The 26,327-nt window shown below is 43.9% G+C and overlaps 3 long non-coding RNA genes across 3 annotated transcripts in view; 1 reads left to right on the top strand and 2 right to left on the bottom strand.

The window, feature by feature from the left end:
* The window catches only part of LOC309337356, a 52,652-nt gene extending 46,567 nt beyond the window's left edge, over positions 1 to 6,085 (top strand). Inside the window, exon 2 of the long non-coding RNA XR_014154197.1 lies at positions 5,658 to 6,085. This is a non-coding gene — a long non-coding RNA (uncharacterized lncRNA). The remainder of the gene's footprint in view (positions 1 to 5,657) is intronic.
* Positions 6,086 to 6,234: 149 nt separating this feature from the next.
* On the bottom strand, positions 6,235 to 9,476 carry LOC309337349. Its single transcript, XR_014154184.1, has 3 exons — positions 9,149 to 9,476; positions 6,832 to 6,942; positions 6,235 to 6,569 (listed from the first exon to the last, which is right to left on the bottom strand). It is a non-coding gene; the product is annotated as an uncharacterized lncRNA (long non-coding RNA).
* A 3,696-nt stretch (positions 9,477 to 13,172) lies between these two features.
* On the bottom strand, positions 13,173 to 18,631 carry LOC309337410. Its single transcript, XR_014154268.1, has 3 exons — positions 18,453 to 18,631; positions 17,198 to 17,308; positions 13,173 to 14,838 (listed from the first exon to the last, which is right to left on the bottom strand). It is a non-coding gene; the product is annotated as an uncharacterized lncRNA (long non-coding RNA).
* Positions 18,632 to 26,327: the final 7,696 nt, after the last annotated feature.

Genomic DNA, 26,327 nt, shown 5'->3' on the forward strand with positions numbered 1-26,327 from the left:
TCCACCCTGGGCCATTCTGGCAACAGCCAGGGTTCCCTGGAACTAGTCCTAAATTGGTTTGGGGAGCAGGACTAATGTTTCGGGGGGTTGGGAATCTGCTGAGAGCTAGGAGCTTCCATTCTGGAAAGTTCTCCTCCATAAGTGGCCCCTTTGTATGAACAATCTGCAGGAAAGTCTCTTGCAAGGCACATGTGCAGCGGGAGGCCCCGTTAGAGAAAGTACGCCTGAGAATAAGAACAGTTTCAGCTTAAGAACAGACCTCCGGAACGAATTAAGTTCATAACCAGAGGTATCACTGTATTGGCCTCTTATAAAATAACAAGGCGATGTGTAACAATGGGTGCTAGCATGTCCTTGGCCCATAGTTTATTTATGTGGTTCATAGCATCAGTGTAGTTAGCATAAGTCTAATATAAAATATGCCTTTCAGTGATCTATGAGGGACGCGGGTGGCGCTGTGGGTTAAACCACAGAGCCTAGGACTTGCTGATCAGAAGGTCGGCGGTTCGAATCCCCGTGACAGGGTGAGCTCCTGTTGCTCGGTCCCAGCTCCTGCCAACCTAGCAGTTCAAAAGCATGTCAAATTGCAAGTTATCTATGACCCTGGTGTAAACTCCTGTCTAAGAAGTGACCTTGTAGATACAAGCAAGCATCCTCACCATTAATGCTTGCCTTACTGAGCTAATTACTAATTACTAGTATGCTTGCATACTAATCTGGTGCTGGCCAGCAAAATTTAATTATCTTTTTTTAAAAAATAATAATAATTTTTATTAATTTTCAACAAACCGACGCACACAGCTAACATGTGACAGAGCTCAGAAAGGAGTTGGGGGGTTTCTTACCTCCAGGCTTGAGGCAAAGCAAAATACAGAATGCAAGCAGGCAGACCTGAGCCACACGTAGGCCCCGATTATCAGGAAAGAAGCTCTGCCCCATTGATACCGCTTTTGTATGAGGAGGCAAGTTCTGAAGTCTGGCAGATGAGAGACCACTGGGTTGCAGGGCAGATCAGGCCTCCTTGGAGTAAGTGGTAGCCGCAACTCAGCCTCTGGTAAGGTGTGACGAACCAAGCTCAACACAGCAATTATATAAGGTCAGAAGAAACCTCATTGGCTTCTCAGGACACCTGGAAGTGATGGGCTTGAAAGATACAAGCCGCCTCTGGAAGTATGCTCCCCTGATCGGTTTGGAACATAATGCACTAATCGTTTAGAACAATCTACATGGGCTGATGATTAGGCTGAATGCTGTACCAAATGTCCCAGAACTCACAGAGGCCACCTGATGCTATCATACAAGGAAGGAGTTCTTGTTCCTTTCAGTGGGTTTTTGGTCCACCTCCATATTTCTTGGTTGATGGAGTCATACAGGATCAAAGCTGGAGTTGATGCCCATTAGTGGGCAGAGATGGAAAGTTGGCTGGTTAGTCAGCTGAGTGAGGCTATTTCTTCTTGCATGTTAACTGCAAGGACTTGGAGAAACATCCTAATATGCTAGGGTTGTGATAACTGATCTGATTCCTTTAACAGTCTGTTTTTAAAACCACACTCAAATTCACAGGTCACAGAGTTCATGCTGTTTGTTTGTTTCTCCATAAAGCTTTTTAAAAAAAATTATTATTAGATTTTCCACAATTATAACAAAAACCACCTTGCAGAATAACACAAAAAATGGGGGGGGGGGATACATCAATTAACGAAAGAAGAAAAAAGGAACAATAAACAAATAAACAATAGCAACAAACTTAATTCTTTACAAATTCAACCTTTTAAACATCTTGGTTGACTTGCTCTTTTTTCTGGTCACGGATTCTTCCAGTCGGGTCAGCTAGCTCCAAAATGTCCATCATCTTCATCTGCCAGTCTTCCACTGTTGGTAGTTCTTGTGTTTTCCAATTTTTAGCAAGTAATATTCGGGCGGCCGTTGTGGCATACAAAAATAATTTAACATCTTTCTTGGGCAATTCCAAACCTGTTATTCCAAGAAGAAAGGCCTCTGGTTTCTTAATAAATGTATATTTCAACATATTTTTTTCAGTTCATTATAAATCTTCTCCCAGAAGTCTTTCACTTTGGGACAGGTCCACCACATATGGAAAAAGGTACCTTCTTTTTCTTTACATTTCCAACAAAGGTTATCACTATTGTGATAAATCTTTGCTAGTTTTACAGGGGTCAAGTACCATCTATATATCATCTTCATAATATTTTCCTTTAACATCATACATGCAGTGAACTTAACCCCTTTCTTCCATAGCCTCTCCCAATCCTCCATCATTATATTATGTCCCATATCTCTTGCCCAATCAATCATAACCGATTTAACTTCATCCTTTGTATGCCACTCCAACATCAAATTATACATTGTTTAGCACTCTTTTCCCTAAATGCACAATATACCTAGAGGTGCCAGATTCTCTGGAAAATTGAGGAGGCCCAACACAGCACCCTTATATCTCAGGCGAGGCCCTCTGAATATTGAGGGGGTTCTGCCACTTCAAAAAAAGAAAAGAAAAGAAAAGAAAAGAAAAGAAAAGAAAAGAAAAGAAAAGAAAAGAAAAGAAAGAGCAAAAGAAAAGATTGGGGGGTGGGGTGGAGGAGAAACGGTTTTGGCCTCCAGGAGCCGGGGGTTTGAACACACCAGAAAGTTATTCATGTGGTGATGAAAAGTTGGTAACAGCAGAACGGTGTGTGTGTGTGTTATATTTCTAGTGGAAGAGAGTTCTTTAGCAGAGCACCACAGCGAAGTTCTACAGCCACAGCTGACCATGAGCTATGTGAGGTGGCTGCATAATGTGCCAGTAGATTGAACCATTTTATACCCAATGCTGTGGAGCCACAAAACTTCACGGAGAAACATAAAAAAGTAAAGAAGAGAAGGATAAAATTGAGCAATTTCTTGAGGCAAATGAAATGCTTTCTTGGTTATTTATGATGAAAAATTTAGAAAGAATTGAGGTTGGCCAGGAATTTTTAAATGATATTAATACAATCTATTTTGAGCAAAAAGCAAAAATCATAGTTAATAATGTGGTCTCAGAGGAAATCAGAGTTGAGAAAGGAACCAGGCAAGGGTGCCCGCTTTCCCCTCTGCTAATTAATTCTGTTCTGGAGGTTTTGTTAAATATGTTGAGGAATGAAGAGGAGGTTAAAGGCATTGTAGTAGGATCCAAGCAGTATAAATTAAAGGCCTTTGCTGATGACTTGGTTTTAACTTTACAAGATCCAGAAACCAGTGCAGTAAAAGCACTGGAGCTGATTCAAGAGTTTGGGCAGGTAACAGGATTTAAATTAAACAAGAGCAAAACCAAAGTTTTAGGGGGGAAATTAGATAATGACAAAAGAAAAACCCTTTTTGAAAGCACAGGCCTTGTTTCTGTGAAAAAAGTGAAATATTTGGGTGTCAATTTATTGGTAAAGAATTTGAATCTGTATAAAGATAACCATGAAAAATTATGGAATGAAATCAAGAGAGATCTTCAGATATGGTCAAATCTAAAACTTTCATTGATGGGCCAAATATCAGTGGTTAAGATGAACGTATTGCTGAAGATGTGGTTTTTATTTCAAGCTCTACCAATCATTGATAATGTTAAATGTTTTAAAGAATGGCAGAAGGCAATGTCTAAATTTATCTGGCAGGGGAAAAAACCTAGAATTAAATATAAATTACTTAAACATATAAAAGAAAGAGGGTTTTTTCCCCTACCAGACTGAAGATATACTTTGAAGCTGCTGCCTTCTGCTGGATCAAGGATTGGATTCAATTAGAGAACGATGATGTGTTAGATTTGGAGGGACTGGATAATCGATTTGGATGGCATGCATATCTATGGTATGACAAGATAAAGGCCCACAGTGGCTTTAAGAATCATGTAATTAGAAAGGCGTTATACAATGTATGGACTAGATATAAAGATCTCTTAGTAAGAAAAACACCAAAATGGATTTCGCCAATGGAAGCACAGCCCCCCCCCCCAAAGTTAAATATGGAAAACAAATGGTTGAGGTACTCAGATTTGTTGTTAGAGGATCAGGAAGGTTTTAAATTAGAACCATTTGAACAAATTAAAGATAAAGTCAATTGGTTGCAATATTATCAAATTAATGAATTATATAAGATGGATAAGAGAAATAGTTTTGAAACAGAAAAAACCAAATTGGAAACGGAGTTGTTAGATACGAAAGTTAAGAATATGTCTAAAATATTTTCTTTAACAATGCCTCAAAAGCTTCATTTTTTATTTTATTTTTTGGAGAGTTTGAAAAAAGAAGAAGAAAAGAAAAGAAACAGCTCAACAACTTAGTGTCCAGATTTTCACTTTTTGAAATATGGCAACCCTAACATATATGATGGGGGAGGGAGGTTTCACCATGGGCGATTCTGGTGTCAACCCAACCTGCCCTGGAACTAGTCCTAAATTGGTTTGGGGAGCAGGACTAATGTTTCGGGGGGTTGGGAACCTGCTGAGAGCTGGGAGCTTCCATTCTCGAAAGTTCTCCTCCAAAAGTGGCCCCTCTGTATGAACAATCTGCAGGAAAGTCTCTTGCAAGGCAACAACTACTTAGGGGATTGTCTACTTGTGAGACTACTGCACTTTTGGAGCCCAAAGGACACTAGTTCACTCTCTGGAGAAGGGATTTCTGCTTTCAGAGCATTGCCTACTCAGTGACAAAAGTTCTCCTAGGATCTTGCATGAATTCCTTTCTCTAACATTACAGCTTTCATGTGTATACAATCAGGTGCCTCAGTTGCAAATCTCCATTATGTTTGAGTTGGTCTTTTGTTCCCTCTCTCAGGCCACCAAGAAAAAGGTGTGGAAATGAATCACTCCAGGAACACAGCCTCAGGCTGTAACGGAGGCCAGAGGAGAGTCAGAGCTTTGTTTTCAGTTCTGTATGAAGTAATTTCGTATGTCTAAGATGCTGTACCTGCGCTTGGATAAACACATGGCATTTATGCAACTCTCTGGATGTAACATTATTGTTCTGAGTGTCTGTTTTGGAACAAGTTCTGTTAGTAAAGCTTTTGAACCATAATTTTAGACTGGAAAATTTTTATTTCCAGAAGAGTCAGATTTTATTCATCCTATTGCTTCCATATGCATAATATTAATAATCACAGTATGCCACAACCCACTCCAGTCCCTCAGACAATTATGCACTTAGGGGACATTATTTTCCAAATAATAAAACAATGAAAACATACATAAATGAGGACACACACACGAAGTGACCAGAGGAGGAGCAAAGCAGTTGAACTGAAGAAGAAGAAGAAGAAGAAGAAGAAGAAGAAGAAGAAGAAGAGGAGGAGGAGGAGGAGGAGGAGGAGGAGGAGTAGTAGTAGTAGTAGTAGTTTGGATTTGATATCCCGCTTTATCACTACCTAAGGGAGTCTCAAAGCAGCTAACATTCTCCTTTCCCTTCCTCCCCCACAACAAACACTCTGTGAGGTGAGTGGGGCTGAGTGACTTCGGAGAAGTGTGACTAGCCCAAGGTCACCCAGCAGCTGCATGTGGAGGAACGGAGGCACGAGCCCGGTTCCCCAGAACCCGGTTCTATCGCTCTTAACCATTACACCACACTGGCTCTCATGATGAGCATTTGATTCACAGGAATGCATAGCCAGTTGTTCTGATGCCAAGTACTGTCAAGGGGGAGAAATCTCCTGTCCTCTTGGAGGCTCCCTATGCATTTTGGACTCTGGGAAATCAGTGGTTGAATCAGTGGTTGTGTGGGAACTAGTGCTGAAAACAGGTGCCGGAACTCACCAAGAAGTTGTTATAGCAAGTCGCCGGGCGACCTGGGGCAGCCCTGAATAGATGCTGGTGCCCCTGGTTCTAGTGCAAGTCAATTAAATGCATCCTCACCTCCTCTTAGACTTAGGTGATGGCTAGGGCAGCTTGGAAGGGCCCTTGCACAAAGGCACATGCATGCAACAGTAGAGGCCTGGCTGGAAAGCTTTAAGCCTGTCTACATGGGAAATGTGTTGAAGAAGAGGAAATATGAATTGGCCCCACCCCATAGCTTGACCAATTACAGCTACGAGCAGATAAGAGCTAGGTGGAGTCATAGATGTAAACTCACACACACTGGCCAGCTTCTGTTTTGACTTGAAATATTTGCTTTGGGCTTTGTTTTAGGTACGTGAAGGGAAGAAGTGGGACCAAAATGGCACCCACCTGAGAGGTGCTGGAACTGCACTCCGGCATGTTGAAGAAAAGCACTGGTGGGAACCCTCCACAAATACAGAAGACTGCCCACCTCACACAGCCAGGCTCCAATTTGTGGAGGGAGATGAGGATAATTGGGGTGGAGACTGTGGGTTTGGCTCCCCCCAGTAGGTCTGCATCAGAAAGTCTGCAGAGGGCTTTTGTCTGTTATTTGAATTGTGGTGCCATGAGGTTGCTGGACAGATTGGAACAATCTAGGAAAACTATTCATTACATAAGTCAGTTTCGCAGCATGTAATTTTCTCTTTTTTTTCCAATGTGTATTCCTTTCCACAAAGCTCCTTCGATTCTTCACTGCCACATTCTTTGAAGTATTGAACCTTGTCTCCATTTTCTTTTGGAGAGAGAAAGAGAAGTATTTGTGTTAGTAACAAGTATGGAGAGAATGTGACTGAATTTGTTCATAGCAAAAGAGAATGCATTTTAAAGGACAAAGTTTACCCCACATCATTGATGGATCTTTGGTCAGATCCAACGGGGCTCTTCTTGAGCGCTTACCACCACTGAAAAGTCAGGAGTCCGTGACCCTCCTCAGATTCCAGTCATCCTAGTCCAGCATACACAAAGAAGGACTGTAGCTGGGACAGACTCATTACCTGAAAATATTTCTCCCAATACACAAATGACTCCGGTACACTTCCCATCACTCGGTTCGCATGGTTCGTCAGGATTATTTGAAATGCATGATCTGCATTCGATAGCATCCACTGCAAAAGACAAACATGTATCCATGCAAACAATGTCCTTACTTTATAACTCATTAAATCAGGAGCTTTGTTAAGGAATGGATCAAGGGCTGACAATCTTGGGTCTTACACCCAAGCCCTGCTAATCCTAACACTTCTCCCCCTTTTAACGGTTCTCTTTCCTAATGGGCAGCTGCTGCACAGCAAACCATAGTGCTGGTGAAACCCCAGGTGCTCCCCTCTTAATAATATTAGTTAAGATACATTGGATACAAGACTATATCTTCACACACAAATGAAAAAAAAATCTTATATCATGAGAGGACAGCATGACTCACCTCCTCAAACATAGGGAGCTCTCAAACACCAAGTCAAGCTCTCTCTCCACTTCCCCCACTTTTGTCCCCAGAGTCTCAGGATGCTTCATCTTCTTCTCCCTGAACCTATTGATTAAAGATGCCTGGAGGAGGGGGGTTAACCTGGGGTTTTCTGCATGGAAGAGACGGGCTCTAACACTTCTCTTAGGGAGTCCATGGCAGGAGGCATCTTTGGTCTCCCACCCCAAAGTGACATCCATCCAGCTGCTAAAAGAGTCTGACACCAAAACTCCCTTCAGTGTGGAGTCACTCTAGTTCAGTGGTTTTCAACCAGTGTGTCATGGCACCTTGGAGTGCCTTGAATGATGGTCAGGGGGGCTGTGGGCAACACTAGCCTTCATCCCTCTTTCCTTCCCTCCCTCTTCTGATGCCCTCTTGAATCTCTGCCTCCCAAAGGCTTGTGCAGCTGTTTGGTGCAGCAGCCCTGGCTACAAGCTCCCCAGGCGTATGGTGCCTCTGGAGCTGACCAGGGGGTGCTGGTTGCCAGGAGCTGAGGCAGCCTCAGAGTAAGCAAGCAGGTATCTGAGGGAGCCCAGCCAGCCAGTCCACTAGTCCTTTCTGTTGGGAATGGACAGACAAGTGAGGAGGCATCTTTCTTTGTGACAGGGGTGGCCCAGTGGTGGGGAACGGCTGCCCGGAGGTCTCACAAGGAGAGGGGAGAAGAGCTCTGCAGCCAAGGGGTGGCATAACTAGGCTCCTGAGGCTTGAAGCCCATTTCCTCACAGGGGAGCCACAGAAAGAATGTAGTTCGTCAAGGGAGCCGTGGACCCCCAAAGCCAGGAAACCTCTGCTTTGGGGAAAGACCAGCGGCGTAGCGTGGGTTATCAGCACCCGGGGCAAGGCAAGTAATTTGCGCCCCCTAACCGGGGCAAGGCAAGTAATTTGCGCCCCCTAACCCAGGGCAAGGCAAGTACAGTAATTTACTCTCCCAAGCAGCAGCAGTGAGGCTTCTCTTTCCCCCGCGCTCTCCTGGAGCTGCCTCTTTTCTTTCCTTTTTTCCCTTTCTCTAAGGCTTTTCGCTTTCTCTCCTTAATTGATTCCCCCTCCACACCGCGGCGTTTCCTGGCTGCTTCCCCCCCCTTCCCCTCTCTCTCCTCCTCGCTCTGCTTGCCTTGCCCTGCCCTGCCTGAGGGTGCCCTGAGGAGACTCCGCTCTCCTTTTTGACCAGGCGAGGTGGAAAAAAGGGAAAAGTCTCTTCCTGCCCCCTCGCCAGACTCCCTGCTCGGCTCGGCTCACTACCCAGGCGGCCAGTGGAGAGAGAGCCGCATAAACCTCCTCTCCCTCTGCTTCGCCAAGCTGTCAAAGCCCGGGAGCAGCGGCAACGGCAGCAGCAGGCGCAGCCAGACCCCCGCCAGCCAGCCAGCCAGCCCGCCCGCCTGCCCGGCTTCCTCTCCTTTTTTTGCCCGCGGCAAAAGGCTTCGCTCTCCCCCTTCCGAGACCTCTTCGCCAAGCCGAGCGAGCGCGGGCTTCCTAACCCATGGATTTTAGTAGGGGCAGAGAGCTGCTAGTGCGAGTGCGCCCCCCGCCCATGTTGCGCCCGGTGCGGCCGGCACCCCTGGCACCCCCCACGCTACACCACTGGGAAAGACTATCTCAAGGAAGCACTGAGGAGATCAGACGTATGGTGACAGGTTGTGCTCCTCTCCCTGACGATGGACAAGAGATTTAAAAAGAAAAAGAGGGCATACTGCTCTCAGCAGAACTGGATTCTGATGTAGCCCCAGCAGCTGCCCAAACATTCTGAGTGCAGGGACTACGTTTGCCTTTCAGAAATTGTCCCTGCTGAATCTCCACCGACGCACACAGCTAACATGTGACAGAGCTCAGAAAGGAGTTGGGGGGTTTCTTACCTCCAGGCTTGAGGCAAAGCAAAATACAGAACGCAAGCAGGCAGACCTGAGCCACACGTGGGCCCCGATTATCAAGAAAGAAGCTCTGCCCCATTGATACCCCTTTTGTATGAGGAGGCAAGTTCTGAAGTCTGGCAGCTGAGAGACCACCGGGTTGCAGGGCAGATCAGGCCTCCTGGCAGTAAGTAGCCGCAGCAGCTCAGCCTCTGGTAAGGTGTGACGAACCAAGCTCAACACAGCAATTATATAAGGTCAGAAGAAACCTCATTGGCTTCTCAGGACACCTGGAAGTGATGGGCTTGAAAGATACAAGAAGCCTCTGGAAATATGCTGGGGTGGTTTCAAAGGGGTGGAGGGGTGGGCAGTGGTTCCTTTGATCTGATTGGGATATAATGCATTGATTGCTCACAAAAATCCAAATGGGCTGTACTGAATGTCCAAGACCTCAGAGGCCACCTGGTGCTATCATACAAGGAAGGAGTTCTTGTTCCTTTCAGTGGGTTTTTGGTCCACCTCCATATTTCTTGGTTGATGGAGTCATACAGGATCAAAGGTGGAGTTGATGCCCATTAGTGGGCAGAGATGGAAAGTTACCTGGTGAGTCAGCTGAGTGAGGCTATTTCTTCTTGCATGTTAACTGCAAGGACTTGGAGAAACATCCTAATATGCTAGGGTTGTGATAACTGATCTGATTCCTTTAACAGTCCCTCTGTTTTTAAATCACACTCAAATGCACAGGTCACAGAGTTAATGCCGTTTGTTTGTTTTATTCCTGAAGTTTTGTGACTCTGCGGAGTTGCCTTTAGAATGGTTCAATCCACTGGCGTGGTAATGTATTAATACCTGGGGAGAAGAAAGGGATTTGTTTGTGTTCCTGGAAGACCCATGATTGAGATAGAAGGAGTGAGTATTAGAGGGAAGACATTCAGAGTCCCCCTCAGAGATAACTGATGTCTGTGTTGAACAGCAGGCTGACCTCTCATTCTTCCCAAGTGTTGTAGGGCCTGACTTTCTCGAAATGAATGTCAATTCTTCCCCGAAGATATGTTCACATTCATGGCTTGAAACACTGTGAGGGCATTTCTGCCCGGTGCATTTTCAGCTTGCTTTCTGTAGAGGACATGGGTGTCCTTTAGAGAATAAAGTGATGCCAAGGTGCCAGGAAGTGACAGTGCAATTCTTCATCTCAAAGCAGCTTATTGCTGAGTGTGTGTTATCATGATCAGGAGGAGGATTACCAGGGAATATTCCCAAACTCACAAATCCTCCTCAATCCAGTGGAAGCTGAACACAGGAATTGTGGAACTGTGGAAGTGTAGAAGAGTTGGAATAGACCCAAGGGACATCTAGTCCAACCTCCTGCAATGCTGGAATCTCAGCTCAAGCATCCAGGACAGATGGCCATCCAACCTCTGCTTTAAAACCTCCAAGGAGTGGAGGGCGAATCTCTCTCTTATATTTCCTGGCATTGTTGAAGCACAGTCAACTCTAATCTACTCAGAGTATGCTTCCATCGGCAAGGAGCTGCTTTCTGTGAGGCAGCCACTGTAAGGCCGCCATCTTTAAACATAGACGCATAGTGTGCAGTGTTAGCACATCTAAGGGAATGCCATATTGTCACTAACTGTGCTACTAGTCGGTGTATGTCCACACCTTAATCTTCATTGCCAGGGAATGCTATCCATGCAGATTATTAATGTAGCCAATAAGGGAGCAGGTGGCTCTGTGGTCCAAACCACTGAGCCTCTTGGGCTTGCCAATTGGAAGGTTAGCGGTTCAAATCCCCGCAATAGAGTGAGCTCCCATTGCTCTGTCCCAGCTTCTGCCCACCTGGCAGTTCAAAAGCATGCCAGTGCAAGTAAATAAATATGTACTGCTGTGACAGGAAGGTAAACAGCGTTTCCGTGCGCTCTGGTTTCCGTCACGGTGTCCTCTTGCGCCAGAAGTGGTTTAGTCCTGCTGGCCACATGACCCGGAAAGCTGTCTGTGGACAAACGCTGCCTCCCTCAGCCTAAAAGCAAGATGAGTGCTACAACCCCATAGTCGCCTTTGACTGGACTTAACTGTCCAGGGGTCCTTTACCTTTTTTTAACCTTGCTATAGCCAGCGGAAGTTCTCTCTCCAATCTGACTTTTTGTGTAGAAATAAATTCACACCACACACACACAAAGTAAGTTTTACAGCTTTACATGCTGGAACTGGGTTTTAACTTTACAAAAACAACAAATGATGCGTTGTCTCAGTTATACATCTACACTATTACTCTGATTCCAGCGTGAGAAACATATTTTTATTTATTTTATTAAATTTATTTTCTACCCTTCATCCAAAAATCTCAAGGCAGTTCACAAGATAAAAATACAGGATAAAAGCACAAAAGAAATGGTTAAAACAAAAACAGCCTTCTCTGTAAATAGGTGCTTTTGGCTCACCGGTGACTTTAAATTTATTTTTCACGGCACACCAGCGATTTTCTTGTGGCATGATATTGCTTTCCAGTGGAGTTTAGCAGCTACTGCCCTGCCTAGGAAGCTGCCTTATACCACATCAGTCCATGTAGCTTAAGGCTGTCCGCACCAGATTTTGGGAGCCCCTCCCCCTCCCAAGGTTGCCAAACTCACACCGGCCCCAGCAAAGGTGGCCAGTGGCAAAGGATGATGGGAGTTGTAGCTCAGCAACATCCAGAGAACCACAGTTTCCCCACATGCGGCACAAAGAATCCTAAGCTACATGGACTGACGGTCTGACACGGCAGAAGGAAACCTCTGCACCTTGTTCATGTCACAAGACAAAGGTTCTTGAGAGCAGAAGCAGTGAGGACTACAAGGCCTACACAATCATTCAAGCTTGCTAACTGCAGACTGTTAACAGCAAACTGCGAAGTCACTGTGACTTGTGACTCATCTTGAGTGATGACTCACTCTCCCTATAAAAGTAGGCAGTCTCTCTGTGGGCCTCATTGTCTGAGTGTGTGTGTGTGTGTGTGTGTGTGTGTTGTGTTGTTGCAGACAGAGTGGCTCCAGGACTTTAGTAAATCAGTAACTTAGACTGTCCCTCTGTGAAGAAACAAAATAAAAAAATTCCTTCCAGTAGCACCTTAGAGACCAGCTAAGTTTGTTATTGGTATGAGCTTTCGTGTGCACACACACTTCTTCAGATACCTTCAAATTGCTGTTGTTGTTTAGTTGTTTAGTCGTGTCCGACTCTCCGTGACCCCATGGACCAGAGCACGCCAGGCACTTCTGTCTTCCACTACCAATAACAAACTTAATTGGTCTCTAAGTTGCTACTTGAAGGATTTTTTTTTATTTTGTTTCGATTATAGCAGACCAACACAGCTACTTACCTGTACCTACCTCTGTGAAGAGTCAGATAGCTGAGCACTCTGTGTATGCTCTTTAACTATGCTGTTTATGAACAACTTTATTTTCTCAAGTAAAAGTTTATTCTGTTTATGAAGAAGACTCTGCTTTGATTAATTTACCACTGCGCGACAGTTCATACTGATGGGCAGTGGGTTTCCTTTGCCACCGTGCACACTGTGGGCTTTAAGATATTGGGGAGGCTAGGGAAATATTAAAAGATATGGGAAGGAGGCCCTGTTTGTTGTCCTGCCCATGGCTGTAGTACTTTATGTGACTGTGAACCTCTGCTGTAGAACAGTCCCTCCACCCCACATACTGACACATTTTCATCACTACACAAAGAGGTTTCTGGTCTGCCTTACACAGAGGGGTGAAATGAGCTTTGTTCTATTTGTTCCCATGACTCTGTCAGCAGACCTGGACCTAAAGGTATACTTGGACCAGATCTTAAGCCACTGTGAATCTTCCAGTTCACCTGTAGGGTCTGCCTCCTACACTGATTTCAAAGTAATAATGGAAGAGAACTGGGATTGTATCAGTAGGAGATATACCACACAGCCCCTGCTTTTCAGGAAGTTTCATTATTAGTAGAAGTTTGTTTATCCCCAGCCACCCCTCTAAGTCCAGGACTTTGTTTAATTTAAAAAATACTCACACAATGAGTTTTCCCCCTTTTATTTTTTCACTCAGCCTGCTTCGTTCAGACTTAAATCAGCCCCCATGCACACTGTATGGAAGCACCCCAAAGGTGAGGGGGCAGCGAGCAGATATGGCCAGGAGGTGAGACTGACCAAAGACTGAAATCCATTTTTAAAACATCTATTCCACCTACATTAGCAGAACGCTTTTCAGTTTATGAAAGACATAGTCATCACAATTCTCATAGGAAATGAAAACGTATTGTACATTCATGAATCTTGAGAAAGGGAAAAGATAAGGAACGGCATTCTCAAGGGGAAATTCCAGTCACAATGATTACTCAGAAAACAAAATGGAATATAGATTACAACTTAAATTTAACTCCATCAAAACAAAACACCGAAGCATCAGATAAAATAAGTGTTTGAAAGTTTGTATTGTTGCACTGCATGCAAAACTAGCAATGTTTTGCTAGTTATCTATTATATTTCAAATAGCCACCTCCCACCAGTCAAAATAGTTTAAACTTTGCTGCATTACAGTTACATGGCAGTATTAAGGAAAGAGAAAATAAAATATATTCCAGCTCTCTAACCAAACAGGGCGTCCGGGGGACAGGGTTCAGTGGACTCAGGGGAGATGGGAATTCAGAATCCAATGGACAAAACCCATTTTGAGAGTCTGGGTCCAGCCTGACCCCCTCGACTGCAAGTGTGGGATGGGAGGTTCTAACAACGCAGTTAAGGACTGACCAATCATTAGAATGCTTCCAAGTTAGGGGAGATGCCTGTTGTGCCCAATGTAAAAAAATCACAGTCTATGGATGGGGCTTGTTACTTGTCTGTGTTTGTTTAGCGCTTGCAGTGTTTGTCATGCCAGCTCAGATCCCTGTACAGACATATTGTGGGCAGGGGAGGGTTTTGTTTTTGCTTTTCTGGGTGTTTAATACCATGGCTTGGCTGGAGTGAGAAATCTTTCTTTAAATTCTTGCATCGGCAAAATCCCCAGCCTAGCCACTCATCATCAAACTCAGTTGAATTCAGCACAGCTTATTCTTGGGCACACCACATAGTTATATATTTAAATCAAATTGTTGAGAAAGACTGAGGAATCTGTCTACAAAATCTTGCAACTGCAAAATCCCGAGCCAGGAGACTCAGAAGTAAGCTTCACTGAATTCAGTGCAGCTTACTCCTGAAGAAGACAAATTGGCAAATAGCCTTAACTGTTCAAAGGCTTTAGCGTAGTACTAGATAACAGTGAGGAAGGGAGAACCTTAGAAACAATGACAGAAAGATAGCAAAATTAGGCGTCTTAACTTGAGAACATAGATGGAAATTTTGACATGGATAATGGTTTAATAAAAATAAAAATCAGGCTAATATATTCTATATCCTTTTCTGTGGTTTGTCCAATTAAAACAGGGCTTCCTGGCTTCCATGATGGAGCAAGAGCATGAACTCTTTTAATACAATGTCTTTGTGAGATCTACACCTAACAGCATAACTGTTACAACCACAACCAATTTAAGAATACAATATTAAAATCACTCAATGCAAAAGTCAGTAAAACAGCAGTCTACTTTCTTTTTAACGTGATTGTAGCGCGTCCAAACCTTTCCACAGTACTTTCTGAAGGATTCGGGGGGACAGGATTTGTAGACTAGTTGTAATTCACCGGTTTTGACTGGAGAGAGAAAGAAAAGTATTTGCATTTGAATGAATGTGATTTTATTAGCCTAATCCATAGACCATAACAAGAGAAAGGAGAACATACCAAAAAGCACAAAGGTTTACTACACATCCAAGTAAAATACCTCGAACAGAATTTTGATTTTTAATTTGCTTTAAAAAAAGTAGGGGGGAATCAACATTAAAATAAAATGAAGTTAAAGGATGGGAGAGATACATGCCAGAATAAATCTATAATCTGAAATCTCAGAATCTCTACCACAATGATCTAAAATGGATCCCAAATTCATTTTCCTAAGTCTGGAAGCCCTTACTGCAAAAGAGGTCCATGTTCAATTGACATATCCATTTGTTCCTTGGAATGAAAAGCTTCCTTTTCAATCCCTGTCTAACATGTCATCTGCTTAAGTAACTATTTTAAAATATCTGTCTGTCCATTAGCTGCTTTTGAGGCACCAAAACAGGGCTTCCTGTGGACCCCTTGTGGCCTCTTGCTACTGATCTCATTTCTTCGAAGAAGCACAGAATCTGGCAAGGACCCCATTATTTCCAAAGCTAGTGGAACCACGCAAGCATGGAGGCTCTGGTATCCCTGGGAAGCAGGGACTATGGCAGCCAGGGCAGTGCTCCTGATACTATGCTGCAGAATAGTGCACCTCAGCCTTATGAGGAACAGTTGAGGGAATTGGGTATGCTTAGCCTGGAGGAGAGAAGACTGAGATGTGATGTGATAATCATCTTCAACTATCTGAAGGCCTGTCACATGGAAGATGCATCAAGGTGTTTTTTCCTGCTGCTCCAGATGGTAGACCCCATACCAGTGGCTTCAAATTATAAGAAAGGAGATTCAAACTAAGCAATAAAAAGAGCTTGAACTAGATTTAAAAAGGTAAAGGACCCCTGACAGTTAAGTCCAGTAGCAGATGATGTCACATAGAGGAGGGAGAAAGGTTCTTTTCTGCTGCTCCAGAGAAGCGGACACAGAGCAATGGATCCAAACTACAAGAAAGAAGATTCCACCTAAACATTAGGAAGAACTTCCTGAGAGTAAGAGCTGTTCGACAGTGGAATTTGCTGCCAAGGAGTGTGGTGGAGTCTCCTTCTTTGGAGGTCTTTAAGCAGAAGCTTGACAACCATATGTCAGGAGTGCTCTGATGGTGTTTCCTGCTTGGCAGGGGGTTGGACTCGATGGCCCTTGTGGTCTCTTCCAACTCTATGATTCTTTGATTCTATGACTCTGGGGTCGCAGCCCTCATCTTGCTTTACAGGCTGAGGGAGCCGGCATTTGTCTGCAGACAGTTTTTCCGGGTCATGTAGCCAGCATGACTAAGCTGTTTCTGGTGCAATGGAACACCAAAACCAGAGCACTGTACGGAAACGCTGTTTACCTTCCCACTGGAGCGGTACCTATTTATCTACTTGCACTGGCGTGCTTTCGACCTGCTAGGTTGGCAGAAGCTGGGACCGAGCAAAGGGAACTCACCCCGTTGTGGGGATTCAAACCACTGACCTTCTGATCGGCAAGCCCAAGCAGCACAGTGGTTTAGACCACAGTGCCACACACTGCCCTATTGAACTAGATTAGGGCTGCCAAAAGTCCGGGTTTACCCAGACATATCTGGGATTTGACCCTCGGAAATTGCATCGGGGGAGGGATTTTCAGTAATCAGTAAAAAGTCTGGCGAAACCCAGACCTATGGAAACTCCAATTTATTTTGGCAAATCTCTTTTAGAAAAGCTCCAAAACTTACTTTGGTGTCCGGATTTTCACTTTTTAAAAAGTGGCAACCCTAAACTAGATAACACTTGGGATCCCTTCTATTTCTAAAGTTCCATGATTGTGTGATTCTTCTTCTTCTTCTTCATTATTATGACAAAGTAATAATAATAAATAAATAAGAATTAAAATGTGCACCCCACCACCAAGACCATTCCATTGTAATTATCAAACCTCCCAAAATTTCAACACCTCTTGCGATGGTTTGAACCCTTTCCATTTTAACAGTACGAATTCATTTCTCCTGCATATTCCCCGTCTTACCTTAAAGGCACATGTTAATTTATCATTAATAGCTATATCCCACACCTCTTATACCATTCTTCCATTTTGTATTCTGCTTGCCCCTTCCACTTCCTAGCTATTATAATTTGTGCAGCTGTCAATAAATTTGTCAGCAAGTCCTTCATAGCTATGAAGGCTATGTATGGTTCTTTTGACCACTTGGAAACAGAATGCTGAACTAGATGGACCTTTGGTCGGATCTAGCAGGGCTCCTTATGACACCTGAGAAGACAGGTGCCCTGCGCCCCCCTAGTCACACAAACGAAGAATTTAAAGAGGAAAGTCTCCTTACCACTGTACAGTTCCATCAAGCTGCAGAATTCTCCTTCACATTCCTCAAAACCCTCACTGCATATTGGGCCTGGAGCAAATGAACTGCATTTTTTGCACTTTACAGCATCTACTGCAAAAGAGAGGAGGTTTTGATTTTACTGTTTGTTCCTGAAAACATTACTTTACAACTCACCAAATCAGGGGCTTTGTTCTAGGACTCATGGGTAGGCAAACTAAGGCCCAATCGCCTTCTAAATCCGGCTCGCGGACGGTCAGGAATCAGCTTGTTTTTACATGAGTAGAATGTGTGCTTTTATTTAAAATGCATCTCTGGGCTATTTGTGGGGCATAGGAGTTCGTTCATTATTATTTTTTTCAAAATATAGTCTGGCTCCCCACAAGGTCTGAGGGACAGTGGACCGGCCCCCTGCTGAAAAAGTTTGCTGACCCCTGATTCTAGGTTATACCCGGGGCTCCAAGCTCTCAGTGTTTTGCAGAGGTCCTGGGTCTCCTTTCACTTTCTGGCTTTTTAAAATTTTTCCTTCCTAATAGGCAGCTGTCTGTGCCACAACACATAGTACCCGTGAGACCTCAGCAACAACCGTCCTAATTTAAGTAGGGATGCATCAATATTTATTGTCTTAAGCTCCCCAAATCCTATTGGCACCGAAAGCTAACAGTAAGAGGAAGGATTTTTTCCCCCTTTGAAAATCGGTCTAAATTTGTATCAATTTTGATATGGAAATTGTAGGCATATTTGTGGCTTGGTCCTGTAGGGGTTGTGTTCCTCTCCTTGATGGTGAACAAGAGAATTAAAAAGAAAAAGAGGGCACACTGCTGTCTGCAGAACTGAGCTCTGACACAAACTCAACATTTACCCAAACATGCCGAGTAATGACACCAATGCTGCAAAGCCCATTTGGAGATTTCTCCATTTTAGGAAATGAGGTGGAGGAATAACATACAATAACTAGGGGACTGCTTTTTGTTTTAACCATCCTGAGTTAGTAGAAGAAGAGTTTGGATTTGATATCCCACTTTATCAATACCCGAAGGAGTCTCCAAGCGGCTCACATTCTCCTTTCCCTTCCTCCCCCACAACAAACACTCTGTGAGGTGAGTGAGGCTGAGAGACTTCAGAGAAGTGTGACTGGCCCAAGGTCACCCAGCAGCTGCATGTGGAGGAGCGGGGAAGCGAACCCGGTTCCCCAGATTACGAGTCTACCGCTCTTAACCACTACACCACACTGGCTCTCAGTAATGCGGAGACTTACCTCCAGACCTGAGGCAAAGTAAAACACAGAATGTAAGCAGCCAAGCCTGAGCCATTCGTGGGCCTCGGTTGTCAAGAAAGAAGCCTTGCCCCATTGGAAAGCTTTTTTAAAAAAATGAAGAGGCTGCTTTTAAAGGCTGGCAACTGAGAAACTACAGAGCTGGCCTCCAGCCAATAAGTCGTTAGTCAGCTACACATCAGTTGGTTTGAGGAAACAGGCTGAATATAGCTTTTATGGAAAAAAATAAATGCCTTTTTATGAAAGGCAGTATGCTCTGGTGGTTTTAAACAGCAAGGGATGTGGTAGCAGTTCCCTCAAGCTGTTTGGGGCATCGTGTACTGATCATTGAGACAAATCCGAATAAGCTATGGAGGGATCAGAAGGAAGCTATAAAGATTGTCCCAGACCTCAGATACTATCTTATGTGAAGGGAATATTTATTCCTTTTAATGGGTTCCCTGTCCACCTCCATATTTCTTGGTTGGTTGAGTCACATAGAATCAAAGCTGGGGTTGATGCTTGTGACAGGGGAGAGTTAGAAGGCAGGTAGCTTGGTTTTCTGGTTAGTCAGTTGAGTGAGGCCATTTGATCTTGGTTGCTGAGTACAAGTAGAACCATCTGAATATGCTAGTGCTATGCTAAGGGGTATGAGTTCCTTAAAGGGTAAAGGGACCCCTGACCATTAGGTCCAGTCGTGGCCGACTCTGGGGTTCTGCCGCTCTTCTCACTTTACTGACCGAGGGAGCTGGCGTACAGCTTCCGGGTCATGTGGCCAGCATGACTAAGCCACTTCTGGCGAACCAGAGCAGCACACGGTAACTCTGTTTACCTTCCAGCCAGAGAGGTACCAATTTATCTACTTGCACTTTGATGTGCTTTTGAACTGCTAGGTTGGCAGGAGTAGGGACTGAGCAAATGGGAACTCATCCCCGTCGCGTGGATTCAAACCGCCAACCTTCTGATCGGCAAGTCTAGGCTCTGTGGTTTAACCCACAGCGTCACCCACGTCCCTATGAGTTCCTTAAATAGCCCATCTATTTTAAAGCATACTCAAACACACAGGTCACTGTAATCATACCAGCTGCCATTTGTTTGCTTCTTCTTGGAATTTTGTGACTCTGCAGCGTGGATGCCAATCTACCAATGCCCAGGCTGCATCAATACCTGTGGTTAGGAAAGTGATGGGAAGATACAGGAGCAGAGGAAGGGGTGTGTGGTAGGGCTGCCCTGGGTGTCACCACTGAGGCGGTGGCACTCACCACAGGGCCTGCAGCGTGCCCGAGCCACACACCTCTCCTGCGTCTGCCTGCTGCCTTCCCCCCCAAAATGTAGGGCAGCTGAGTGGGAGGAGGCAAGCAGACTCCTTGGAGGCCCCACGGAGCATCCTGCCCTGGCTCACCCTGCCCTATGGGCATCTGGCCCCGCTCCTGGGCACAGGGCACGTGCGTCGCCCCAAGAGCTGGGAAGATACTGGTCATTGGTTGCAGTATTATCAGCTTAATGAAGTATTTAAGTTGGATAAAAAGAAGAGGGTTTTTTTAAAATAAAATGTCTCAGTTTGAAAAAGAGTTGCTAGAAAATAAAAAATGAATTATTTTCCAAAATGTATAAACTATGATTGGAATGGCAAACAAAAGATGAGGAGGTCAAATACACTGGGCAAGAGACTTTGGTTATAATATGGCTGCGTGGCAGAGGTAATGGACTGAGGATTTAAAATTTACAGCATGCTATACTTTGGGGTAGGGACGCGGGTGGCACTGTGGGTTAAACCACAGAGCCTAGGACTTGCCGATCAGAAGGTAGGCGGTTCGAATCCCCGTGCCAGGGTGAGCTCCCGTTGCTCGGTCCCTGCTCCTGCCAACCAAGCAGTTCGAAAGCACGTCAAAGTGCAAATAGATAAATAGGTACCGCTCCGGCGGGAAGGTAAACGGAGTTTCCAAGCGCTGCTCTGGTTTGCCAGAAGCGGCTTAGTCATGCTGGCCACATGACCTGGAAGCTGTACGCCGGCTCCCTCGGCCAATAAAGCAAGATGAGCGCCACAACCCCAGAGTCGGCCACAACTGGACCTAATGGTCGGGATCCCTTTACCTTTACTTATACTTTGGGGGGGGGACTGTACAAAAATGATGTATTGATGATATTTAACCTCTAGTAAATTAGCTTAAATGTATAAATTGAAATCAAACGTATACTGGAAATGTGAAGAGAAAGAGGGTGTCTTCTATCATATGTGGTGGAAGTGTAAAGTAGTAAAAGATTTATGGGAAATGTTTTATAATGAGTTGAAAAAATATGTTGAAGATTTTTTTTTTAAGATACCAGAAACTTTTCTTTTAGGAATAATTGGTGTGGAGAAACCGATGGATCAGGAAAAAAAAATCTTTATGTGCGTGACCATTGCTGCCCAGATGGAAAAAAGATACAGTCCCTATCAAGGAAGAGTGGCAGATAAAATTAATTGACTATGCCAAAATGGCAAAGCTCACGGGAACAGTTAGAAACCAGGAAGAGGTAACCTTTCATAAAGAATGGGAGGAGTATATAGTTTATTAGAAAAATTATTGTAAACAATTAATTTCATGAGTAGGATTGATGTAAAACTTGTAGCTAAAAGAATTAAAGTAAGGAATAATTAAAGATGTCCCTCTTCCCCTTCAGTAGCTCACTTATAAGAATTAGCGAGCCGTTGGTAGTTTTATAGTCCTTTTTATTGCAGCACCATGTTACCAACACAAGCAGGCAACCCTCAGCAATGAGAACAGTTCCTTACTCTGAATCATCCTTGCGACTTCCGCAGCAAGGAGCACGAAGTTCTTCCCCATCTCTGTCTCCTTTGTTCTCTGATACGTTCAGACCGATGAGTCTGAGGGGCTTCCTCTACACTCTCGATTGATGTGTCGCCCAACTGCCCCCTTCCTTCTGGTTATCTCATCCTTATCTCAAAACTGGGCAGCTCCTCTCTTTGCTGTGTGCAAGTCTGACTCTCTCTCTCTGCTTCTGAGAATGCTGGAGGCGAGGGGGGTCAGTGGATATTCCCCCTCCTCTTCTGAACTGAGCTGATCTGCCTGCATCTGCATTCCCCAACCTTCCTTTTCAGAGCATTCCCTGACAAAAGATTAGCAAAAATTGAAAGTATAAAGGAAATGCAGGGGGAATAATCATAACGTAAAGATCCACAAAGGGTTTTACAACTGAATTTCTAATGCACACCATTTTATACAAAGCTTTGAGTGGCATACACATATTTGCAGGCAATTTGCCCTAATATAATGCATTTTTGCTAGTGATTTTCAGCTATACTTTGATGATGATGATGATGATGATGATGATGATGATGATGATGATGATAATCTGGCCCTAACGCCCATTCTGGGCAGCTCCCAACATAATATTAAAAACACGATAAAACATCAAACATAAAAAACTTCCCTAAACAGGAAGTTTTGGAACGCTTTTGTTTTGGTACAGACCTCCGGAATGGATTAAGTTTGAGAACCAAGATATCCCTGTAGTTTCATTATTAGTAGAGGTTTATATATCCCCTGCCCCTAAGGCTGGAATTTAGGTGTGTGTGTTTTTTAATCCAAAATTGAGTTTTTCTCTTTTATTTTTCACTCTGCCTATTTCTTGCCAACACTCAAAACAGTGTGCCCTGTCACTTTCCGCCAGCAGGTGAGAGGACAGTGAGCAGATATAATGGACAAGGGACTGAAATCAGTGTGAAATATTTATTGCAACTACATTAACAGAAGACCAGTGAATGCATTTCAGTTTATGACAGATGTAAGCGCATCACACATAAATGAGCCCTGAGGAAGGGAAAATACAAAGAACAATGTTTTCAATGTTTTCAAAAAATCAAAAAACAACAATTACATGGGCAACAAATATAGATTAAAACATAATTACAACTTTTAAACTTTGCTCCAAATAAAACACTGAAGCATCTGGTTAAAAAGTATGATATCTTCTTCAGCTAAGAATCTATAAAACAGGAACTCTACCAATGTTGCCTCAAAATGTTGGAAGATGGTCTTGATGTAAGATATGGGGAATGTGGCCAATGGGAATGACCCACATGTGCTTTACTGGAAATGAGAACCAGATAAAGAGTCCTGCTGTTTCCAGGAAAGCAGACTGCGCACAGCACTGCTTGGCAGGTGCCCATGACCTCATCAAGAAATACCACAGTCCACTCCAGTTCCGAAGGAAACTGTGCACTTTTTTGGGGGGGGGTCATTTTTCAAGCAATAAGACAATGAAAGGATGTCTAAATGAGTGAACACAAATGAGTGGACCTGCTCCCTAGAGCACAGAGGAGAAGCAAAGCTGTGAATGAGTACCGTATTGGCCCGAATATGCCGCACTTTCTTCCCAAATTCCGACTGTGAAAAGTTAAAGTGCAGCTTAAGTTCACGGCCTTAGGCTTTTGCGATATCGCTGCTGAAACAGACATACGGTAAAACAGGACGGGTGTGAGTGCCTGCGGAATTTTAAGGGAGCCGCTTATATTCGGGTATTGTATTTTTTTATCCCCTACCCCTTGAATTTTAAAGGTGCAGCTTATATTCGGGTGCGGCTAATATCCAGGCCAATACAGTATTTGATTCACAGCTATGCATAGACAGTCATTCCATTGCTGGGTACTGTGCACTGCGAAGCAGAAAAGCTTCTGTACTCATGAAGGTTTCTCATGCATTTAGGACTCTGGGAAATGAGTGGTCTTTGGTGCGGAAACCTTCCATGAATACAGAAAGCTCCCTGTGTCACACTGACAGCCATCAGTTCAGAGATGGTGATGAGGATGGGAAAGGGGAGGAGGCAGTCTTGCCTTTCCCCTGCAGCCTGCTTGTTCTGATGGCATCAGAACACCTGCAAAGAGCTTTCATCTGTCATTTGAATTGCAGTGGGAAGACCTTGCTTTCACCACGTGGAAAGGACAAAGAAACTGTTATGTCAAGGGGCCACTAGGGGGCGCATTGGAAGATGGCCGACAATACCATCTCTCCGACCCACACGGGGTAATTAAGAGGCTGTTATGGGAGTAGGCAGCCTCCCTTGTATGGAAGTGATGTTATATGGAAAACGTCTGGATATGGCTACTGGATAAAAATATATATATATCCACGCAGGATTACAAACTGTTCTAACCAGCTTGCGGAGACTATCAGAGGTCACAAAGAGAAAGGAAAAATATATGAAAATAACAACAAGAGATGTGGAAAAATAATAAGAAAGGACTGGATAGTACTGTGAACATCATAAGGTTAGATTTGTGGACATTAAAACAGCAGTAAGAAGCAAGAAGTTGATTGGATCCCTTCGGAACTTGAAATATGGGTACCCGCAACTAAAATTTAAAATTCGGCTGTGTAATTTGGAATTTATGTAATTTGGTTTGATTTGATGTGATTGGTCGGTTAATAAAAAATTATTCTTAAGAAACTGTTATGTCTTTCTGAGATCCACACTCGAAAGGATAACACCACCACCACCACAGAATTTCTTACCCACTCTCTACCATGAGGTCCCTGGACAGGTTGAAATGATTTAGGAATGCAATATTCACAGAATCACAGAACTAGAGGGTTGGAAGATACCCCAAGTTTAGTCCAACCTCTTGCAATCCAGGGATCACTGCTAAATCATTAATTACATTGATTAGTCTCACAGCATAACAATTTATGTATTTTCTTATCTTTTTCCCAATCTTTTCCACAGTACGCTTTCGATTTTGCATCGCCACAGTCTTTGTAGTATTTAGTCATTGCACCACCTGGAGAGAGAAAGGGAAGGATTTCTGTTAGTATTAACTTGTGAATGAAGACAATGTGATTGATCGTTCATAGGCCATGTCATAAAAGAGTAGAGAACATATCAAGGGGGACAAATTTCACTCCACACCAAAGTAAAATACATTTTGAACTCCATCTTTAAAATGTACCTAAAATAGAATTTGGAATTTATTGTGCTAAAACTACTAAAAAAACCAACGTTCAAATAAAATCAGGTGACAGCAGATACATGTGAAAATAAATATAACAACCTCAAACCTCAGAATTTCCACCGCAATGATCTAAAATAGATCCCAAATACAGTTTCCTAAATCTGGAAACCTTTGCTGCAGTAAACGCCACCCCACTTCCCAATCTGATCCCGTTTGTTTCATGTATTTTTCTAATTATTGTTGGTTTTCATTCCCCTGTTGAATTTATTCATTGTGGCCCTAGCGAACGACACAGGAGGTCCCTAAGATCATAGGCAAGCTCTGCCCTCCCATGCCTGTTTCATCCTCCAATAAGGAGGGACCTCATTGGTCCACGGTGTTGGCCTGCTTAAATGCACTTGAGAGGGCCAAGGCCACTGGATCTGCTCCCTTACTTGAAAAGGTTGCTCCACCTGAAAAGAAGACCAAGCCTGCTGGAGTTGTCAAGCACAAGAAGGCTTGTCCAGATGCTTTTAATCTTGTCCCAGCATGCCTAGATGCAGGGGAAGCCAAACCCATCACAGCCCCTCTGGTATTACTGGTGCTTACTCTGAATCGGGAGGTAGACCAAGCCCCTGATCCAATCTTGACTATGACTCCAGGTGAGTCACACTCCTCAAAACATGGGGGGAGGGGTCCTGGGGTGTGCCACCCTGCCAACCTGTGGTGCTTTCAAGTGGGGAGACCCAGTCTATCTTGGCTTTTCTCTTAGACCTTTTAAAAAAAGGTAAAGGACCCATGACAGTTAAGTCCAGTCACGAATGACTCTGGGGTTGTGGCACTCATCTCGCTTTACTAGCCGATGGAGCCGACGTTTGTCTGCAGACAGCTTCTGGGTCATGTGGCCAGCATGACTAAGCCGCTTCTGGTGAAACCAGAGCAGCGCACAGAAACAGCGTTTACCTTCCCGCCAGAGCGGTACCTATTATCTACTTGCACTTTGACGTGCTTTCGAACTGCTAGGTTGGCAGGAGCAGTTGATCCTTTTACATGGATTTGTATGTTTTGTGATATTTTATGCATTGTGATTTGCTCTTATCTTTACAGATTATAGATTGGTTGAAGAAGAAGAGGAAGAAGAATTTGGGTTGATATCCTGCCTTATCACTACCCTAAGGAGTCTCCAAGCGGCTAACAATCTCCTTTCCCTTCCTCCCCCACAACAAACACTCTGTGAGGTGAGTGGGGCTGAGAGACTTCAGAGAGAAGTGTGACTGGCCCAAGGTCACCCAGCATCTGCATGTGGAGGAGCGGGGAAGCGAACCCGGTTCACCAGATTACGAGTCTATCACACTTAACCACTACACCACGCTGGTAAGTGCAAACTGTTCAATTGCTATTTGCTGATGTTTAATCTTACTGTTTACTATTAGGTTCTGATGGATTGTTAAATGTTTGTTTGATATACTGTAAGTTGTGACTTTTTATATTGGGTCAGAATGTTACTATTAATGTTTAATGTTTTATTATGTTTTTATATGTGTTGGAAGCCGCAGTGGATAGGGCAACCCAGCCAGATGGGCAATGTATAAATTATTATTATTATTATTATTATTATTATTATTATTATTATTATCATCATCATCATCATCATCATCATTAAGTCAGATAAAGATACAAGGTGACTATTGGGGCCTTTCTCCCTCCCTAATATACACCTCTGTTTGCATTTATATGTAAAACAGTTTTGCACCTGAGAACACCTTGCACTCCATTGTTCTTATACTTTTTGCCCTTGATATTTCTCTCTGTGTGTGGCCACTGTGGAAACAGAATCCTTAGGCCTGATCCAGCAGGGCTCCTCTTGTGTTCTTATGACTACTGAAAGGAGAGGGGCCCTGTGTCCACCTCAACATCAGATCATACACCAAAGAGGAACATAGACA

Source organism: Podarcis erhardii, assembly GCF_964252035.2.
Source record: "Podarcis erhardii genome assembly, chromosome: 2".
In the NCBI taxonomy this organism is placed as follows: domain Eukaryota; kingdom Metazoa; phylum Chordata; class Lepidosauria; order Squamata; family Lacertidae; genus Podarcis; species Podarcis erhardii.